General features: G+C 35.6%; 1 non-coding gene across 1 annotated transcript; it reads right to left on the bottom strand.

The window, feature by feature from the left end:
* Positions 1-3,290: 3,290 nt before the first annotated feature.
* Positions 3,291-3,454, bottom strand: LOC116668778. The gene has a single exon (XR_004326015.1). It is a non-coding gene; the product is annotated as a U1 spliceosomal RNA (small nuclear RNA).
* Positions 3,455-7,812: the final 4,358 nt, after the last annotated feature.

Raw genomic sequence — 7,812 nt, 5'->3', positions numbered from 1 at the left:
TCCCAGGAGAAGCCAGTTGGGGACTACAGGGAAACAGAAGAGGGAAGCTCAGAAAGCTGAACAAGCTTGTGATTTCAGGTTAGGTCCTGACTCAGCCCAATCCTGTGGGGAGCCTTGGAGAACAAATTTTACTTCATGCATCAAGATGAAGAGCTGGTCTTTGTAATCTCTTGTCTGGTGGAGGGGATTTAATTTTCTAGCACTAACCCTCCTAACGCTTTTGTTTCTCATTATAAGCAATTAAATGACAATTTAGGATAAAATCCAGCACTAGATACAATTTGCCAGACCAGGTGTTATTTCCATACAGTATAACTCCATGTAATAAAAAATACTTCAAAGCTGCATTCAGCTTCCACATCCAGGCAGCAGCAGACTGACCATATGCAGTTATATTTTTCTTCTTAAATTTCTATTGCTCTAACAGTAAAAGAGTACATGTGACATAAATTTTTTTACATGAAGGTTAAGAGAAAGGTCTATCAATTAAGCAGATTTTAAAAAATAATTTTCTGGAATACAGCAAACTGATATATCTGACATGACATATACACACCTGAGTTGTACTTCAAATACATACTGAAGAGGACAACAGGAATGCATGATTTATTCTGCTAGGAAGAAGAGTGGCAATTCTTTAAGCTTAGGGTTGTAGGTAAGATTTGAGAGAATCATTAATCAAAGACACTTCATGGGACACCTAATTCAGTTAACCCATCTCCTCTTGGCTCCCCTGCCCTCAGGCAAAAGCCATTTGCAAGGCTATTTGAATTTAGGCAAAAAAAGAAAAGGAAAAGAAGAGAAAAGAAAAGAAAAGGAAAAAAAAAGAGAGAGAAGAAAGGAAAAGAAAAAGAAAAGGTGTGAACAAAAAATACTGCAGACCATATCAGTAAACAAAGAATGCTGAAGCCATCAAGTCATCAGGGGCTCCCACCTCTCCCCATAGTGAGCTCTGGGTGCAGACAAGCCTGGAGCCCAGCCTCTGCTGCCACCCTGGGGGGACTCAGAATAAGAAAGGACAGGATACTGGCCCTAGATAGCTAGATGCTTGTCAAATAAATGAAGTCAATGAGCCCAAATGTTTGCTTCTTCCCACACATAGAAAAGCGCTAAGTTCTCTAACTTGAGATATGTGGTTTTCTTCAGTTAACAAGTAATCTTTTAAAGTTCTGACTGCCTGGACTTTGTTGTAAAGCTCCTATATATCCTAGCTCCTCCCCTACCTCTTCGGAGCAGTCCCTCAGAGCGATCTGAGAGGCTATCATCCTGGCGTGAGTCCTCAGAATTGTCCACCAAATAAAGCATAACTCTCAATTTTAGGTTATGCATTTATTTCAGCTGACAAAAGGAAAGGGAAGGAAGATTCTTTCTGAATAATTGCATAATGTGTCTTAGAAAGGTGGGATCTAAAAGTGTGGTAGAAATGTCTAAGAAAATTAAGTGAATTGAATTTCAAATTTCTAAATTCCTTCTCTAGAGAATTTATATATTTTGTCATGTACCACTGGGAACTATATTCAATATCTTGTAGTAACCTGTAATGAAGAAGAATATGAAAATGAATATACGTATGTATATGTATGACTGAAATATTATGCTGTACACCAGAATATGACACAATGTAACTGACTATACTTCAATAAAAAAATTAGAAATGGAATCATTGTAGAAATGCATGTAACTTAATGGAATTTAGCTGTAAGTAATTAGAAGAAAGAGAGGAAGAAGGACAAAAAAAGAAAAAGAGGGGGAAGGAGAGAATTTACTCTAAATCCATAAATAATGTATAAATGCTAGAGTATTTCCCAAAGTGAGGATTTGAAGGAAGAAAGAAAATTGCTTCTCTTTCAATCAATGAAAAAGAGCTACCTGACCTTGGGGTGAGATAATTAGCCCCTCTTACAGGCATCCTTCTTGATTAGAAATGAGTATGGAAGTGCAGAAATTGGAAGGTTGAGATGAGCAGACTTTAAAAATTTTTAAAGTCTCAAATAATGCCTAAGACACAGGGAAGGAACAATGTATTGCAATCAATATTACATTATAGACATTACATAGAAATAATATAGATATAGAATATATAAATGATATAATGTGAAATAGATAATACATAATATGCATAAATACTAAATTATAATAACATTTTTTCTTCCATTAATTCAGGATTTGGAACACAATAACACGGTTATGTAGAACATGGACATTTCCTGGTTAGGGATAATTGCATCAGGGAAAAAAAATGCCTGAATCTCTCAATACGTGATCTTGGATTTTTATACTGATATTGTGCTGACCTTTTAACCTTTCATTACTAAACTATAACTTTAAATCTGATTTGTAGCACTCTGGCATTTCAGTATATTTTTCAGCTTTGTTTTGAAGATTCCCCCTTGTATTAAATATATCTGTCATAGATACTCTGTCACTGGGTATAATAGCCTCTTTATTTTAAAAATGAATCACACTGTATTATTTGCTCGTATCTCTAACACATCTCATTTCCTTTCTGTTTCTCTCTGTTTTTAGTGATTTCCAAGGCTGACAATTTAGGATAATAAGTTATTTTAGTTAAAAGCCTGTTTACTATCTTTCTTGGATCAATGTGATTGAGGATGTCATGAATGACTTTTTCAATATGAAGCAAATTCAATACTGGTGATGTAGAGTTGTGCGTTGGTGTCATGCTGGAACTCCGCTGTGGTGATGCTCTGTGCGGCTCTGTCTGATCACTGATCCTTTTGTTCTGTTTCCTGGATATTGCTAATGTTTATAGAGCTGCACTAGACGACAGCAAATTGATCTGGATTAGAATTATCTTTCACTCTTTTCTCTGCTTGGGAAAATGAGGCTTATTCTCCAAGGCATGGCTATGTTACAACTACTTGTTATTCTCCGAGTATTCTTCTATTAATATTATCATTCTTCATTTCAAAGTTATCATTGAGAATAACAACAATTCCTGAACATAATGACTACTACATATCAATCATTTAATGCATGTTAGAATTGAGGTCAAGTACTTTAATGTGTGTATATTTGTGTGTGTATGTGTGTGTGTGTCTGTATGTGTACACATATGTAACTAATTTATATGTATGTACAAATATATGTATAAAATAAAACTTCTTACTGCCCTTTTATAGACCTGCCCATACCCCTATCCCAAACCACTGGCAACCACTAATCTGTTCTTCATTTCTATAATTTTGACATTTCTGGAATGTTTTATATATATATATATATATATATGTTTGTATATTTCTATATTTGTAATTTCTTTTATTTTTTATTAGGGGAAAGCACGAATGCAGTCCCCCACTACCACAAATTATGCAGCTGAGTTTCCCACATTTGGGGAAATTGCAGGGGTCAGCACATCCAGAGTGCAATGGATAAGCCTCGCCCTGGGAAAACCACCTTAGTGATCATGTTGTCTCCCCTACCAGGTAAGTATTTTTGTAATTTCAATATAATTCTCTGAGATACTCTGTATGGTCTCTATCTCAGGTGATTAAACTCAAGTTTAGAAAAAGTAAGTCACATGACCCACCTGAATAGTGCACCATTGCAATGAATTACTTCTATAAATGGTAATGATAAAAATCTTTTTAAAACCTTTATGAACTGTGAAATGAGAAAATTATTAACATTAATACAAATATTACTATAAAATATTAATATATTATTAAATAAGTCAATAGCAGTCTAACTTTAGCAAGGTTGTCCAGTCACCAGTGAGGTTGTCCAGTCATAAAGACACTGGGAACCACCCTGCTATGCTCTGCTTCTTCCCGTGCCTTGCTTGGCTTTACTGCATGATGTTGCGGGTAAGGTTTACAGCCCAGCAGTCTGGAACTCTCGACTACCCCGTAGCCACTAAGATCCTGAAAATCTCCATGGATACGTGTGGCAGCGCCAATATGACTGTGATATGTTTAGACTGAAGGCCATTTTTGAATAATCGAGAAAATATCTTCCCAAAATCATATAGGGGGGCCCTAGACAATTTTTTAAAAATTTGCTGGTAAGAGTTTTCTCTCATATTATCTGTATTACCATTTAACGTGGATTTACCATTAATCTTTTTATTTTCAGATTAATTGTACGTTTACAAGCAGTTGTAAGAAATGATAACGAAAACCCTTTACACTTTACCTACTTTCTCCAGTGGTAACATCTTGCAAAAATATAGTTCAGTATCAAAACCAAGGTATTAAGTGATACATCAAGATACAGACCATGCCTGTCATCCCAAGAAGGCCTTATACTGCCCTTCTACAGACACACCCATCACCCCCATCCTTCAGTTCCAAAAGCCATTAGTTTGTTCATCATTTTTATAATTTTATCTTTTCAGAAATGTTATCTAAATGGAGCCATGCTGCATGGAATCTTTTGGAATTGGCTTTTATTCAAGCAGCATAATTTTTTGGAGATTTATCTAGGCTGTCTATGTATCAGGAGGATAAGGAAAATGTATTTATCCATATTTTTACTTTTTCCCTTGTTTTGTCTTCTTCCCTGATGTTCCAAAATTCCTTTCTGTACCACACACTTTGTGTTTAGAGAAATTCCTTTACCCATTCTTTTAGGGTACGCCTGCTCCTGCCAAATTCTCTTTGTTTCCCTTCATCTGAGAATTTCTTGACTCCCACCCCCAACTCTGGCACATTGCTGAAAAGTATTTTTGTGATATAAAATTCTGGTCGATAGCTCTTTTCTTTCAGTCCTTGAAAAATACGTCACTTTCTTTGGCCGCCATGGTTTCTGATGAGAAATTCACTGTCATTCAAATTGTTTTTCCTTATAAGTGAGGTGTGATTCCTTACTTGCTGATTTCAAGATGTTTTATTATTTTTAGTTTTCAGAAATATGACAATAATGTGGTTATTGTCCTTGGTGTTCAGCTAGCTTCTTGAATCTATGTAATTCTATATATTTTACAATTTGGGAGATTTTATTGAATATTTCTTTCACTAATATTTTAGCTTCACCCAAATCATCTTCACCTTCCAGGACTCAAATTACACAAATATTACATGTTTGATTGTAGCCTCACAGGTCCCCAATGATCTATTACTTTTTTTAAAGTATAAATTTTTTTCTCTGTTGTTCAGATTGTGAAATTTTTATTGCTGTCTTCAAGTTCACTCATTTTTCCCCTGTCCTCTCAATTTTGTTGCTAAATCCAATTATCAAGTTTTGTGTTTCATCTAATTTTTCTGTTCTAATATTTATATCTGGTTCTCATTTATACCTTATTTATTTTCTGAGACTTTCTAACTTCCCACTTGCTTCAAGGATTTTCTTGATTGCATGTTGAAGATGTTTTTATGATAGCTGCTTAAAACTCTAGAGAGATGAGTCTCACATCTCATTCATCCTGATACTGTCATCTATGGATGTCTTTGTTTCATGTGAATTGTGCTTTTCTAGTTCTTCATGTAAGGAATGATTTTTCAGTTGAAGTGTGCGTGTTTTGACTGTGATGTGATGTGACTCTGAATATCATGAAACCTGTTTTAGCTGGCTTCCACTGATAGTCCAGCAGCAGTCCGCATCCAGGAGCATGGGCTTCTCTTTACTAGAGGGTAGATGTGGAAGTTCTGGCTTTCCTCTAGAATTCTGTCTCTCTCCCAAACTGTGTCTTTCATTCTGCATCTTAGCCTGAGTTCTAGGGTCACATTTCCAACTGACTTCCTTTTAAAGGCCATAGAGATATCTTAAGTATGTCTAAAGAAATCTCATCCAACTTCAGATGTGATCTTCATCTATGGTACTTGTTGGAGGTAATATTATTAACATTCTTCTTGCTCCAAAATTTAATACTATAGTAGCTTCTGTATTTAACTGTCAAGAGGAGATGAACTGTGTCTTAACAGGTGCCCGCTGTCATAGGGAAGATTTCTACTTATATTTTTCAAGTATGTTTTCCATAAGAATCTTACATTTTAAGATTTATCTATAATTAAGTAAAGATTACCTTTACTGGAGATGAAGGTAGTTTTAGATTTACCTTTTCAAATTTGTTTCTTTTACTGCATAGTAAGCTGGTATGGAATCTGGTATTTTTAGTTTGTTTTCCCATATTTGTAACGTTTCACGAGCTTTACAAAAATTCATTTCAAATTGTATTTATGAACATTTCTGCGTTAAAGCTATTTGACAATAAGAAGCACTTAGAGCTTTGGGAAAATATTATAAAATCGTTTCCTCCATTTTCTAATTGCACTTTTATAAATTCTGATTTTAGACATGTCAAACCCAAGTGATAATAAAAGAAATGTTTCATTCCTCATGATCAGATGGTAGAGTGGGTTATTCTGTCTAGTCAAAAAACAAAAAGACATGGAAAAGGTTGTGGGTGTCATGAATTGTCACATGAGCCACTGAGCTGAGCGCTGTGCTCTGCCTCTGGCTAGGATGGAGGAGTACGTGTCTGTGCCACTCAAGTTTCTGACAGAGATTCTGATATTCACAAGTTCTATAACTCAGCCAATACAACGTTCACATCTCTCAACTGTCATCACCCTGAAATTATCAGACATATGGTTCCATTTTAGCAACTCTCCAAGACATCTGTCAATCTAAATCATTTGCTAGGACACTTGAGTGTAAGCAATTTGTGACTATTGTCCACTAATTTTCATTCATCATTTTATCTGTACCTTTTTGTTAATTCCTCTACCTGTGGCCATTGTTCTAAAAATTAAAGTGGGATGTTTTGTGAAAGGATCCCTAACGTGTTTCAGATCACCTAGCTTTCATAAATTGCATCCTATCATTTACTGATGGGAGCCACTTTTACTGCTATAGGCCTCATTTGGGCTGAAAATGGTATATTTCACAAAAGACAATAGAATACTCAAACAGCTGCTGTGTAGCTCTGTTAAATAATCTAACTGCAAACAAGCAACCTCTCTAAAACCTGTAATCATGGATGAAAGCTCAATTTCAAAAGGTATTTTCCTGATGTACATTGATTTAAAAAAAAAAGGGCAATGAAGAGATGCCCTGAAACACCAAGGAACCCCTCTCTCCCCCTACAGTCACCCATACACACAAGAACACACACACACCACTCACACACAAGCATTCAACTCTAATATTTTTCTAGTCTCATGTCCTATAATTTGTATGTCTTGTTATTGAAGAAGCTTTACCTGTCAATAGTTTTAAAAATATATTGCCATAAATGTTACTCTAGATAACTGATTCCACGTCTATAAAATCAGAATAAAAATTCTTCAGCAGCTTAAACATGGCTAAATTTTTTTCTGGACTTCGTCTCATTCAGAGTGGGACTTTTCCTATCACTTGAATCTGAGCTGCCCTTGTGCTTTGACCAAAAGAATTTGATGGATGTGATGAGTGAGTTATAGGACTTGGCCACGAGAGGTTTTTATTCTTCTATCTTCAACTGCTTAGAAGGCTGCTTTGAAACTCTAATATGAAGAGGGTGATACTGCTCCTGGCTAGAGGAAGAAAGCAACGTGAAAGGAGAAATGAAGCAACCCAGTTAACAACCAGCACTATGTACCAGACAAGAGTGAGACGACCTTGGACAACTGATCATCCAGATAAATGCAACCTCCCAACTTCAAACATGAGAAAACAGTTCAGGAAACATATAGCCAACCCACAGAATTAAGAAGAAAAAAACTGGTCATTGCTGTATTAAGCAGTTAGTTTTTGAGGTCATTAACCGTGTAGGGATAGTTTGATGATGCAAATGTAGAATTTAAAACAATTTATGGCTTACTATCAAATACCAAGTGGGATCAAGGGAAAAAAAGTTCTTGCTTATAGTCT

This window comes from Camelus ferus, chromosome 14 (genome assembly GCF_009834535.1).
Source record: "Camelus ferus isolate YT-003-E chromosome 14, BCGSAC_Cfer_1.0, whole genome shotgun sequence".
NCBI lineage: Eukaryota > Metazoa > Chordata > Mammalia > Artiodactyla > Camelidae > Camelus > Camelus ferus.
This window is presented reverse-complemented; position numbering and strand designations above follow the sequence as displayed.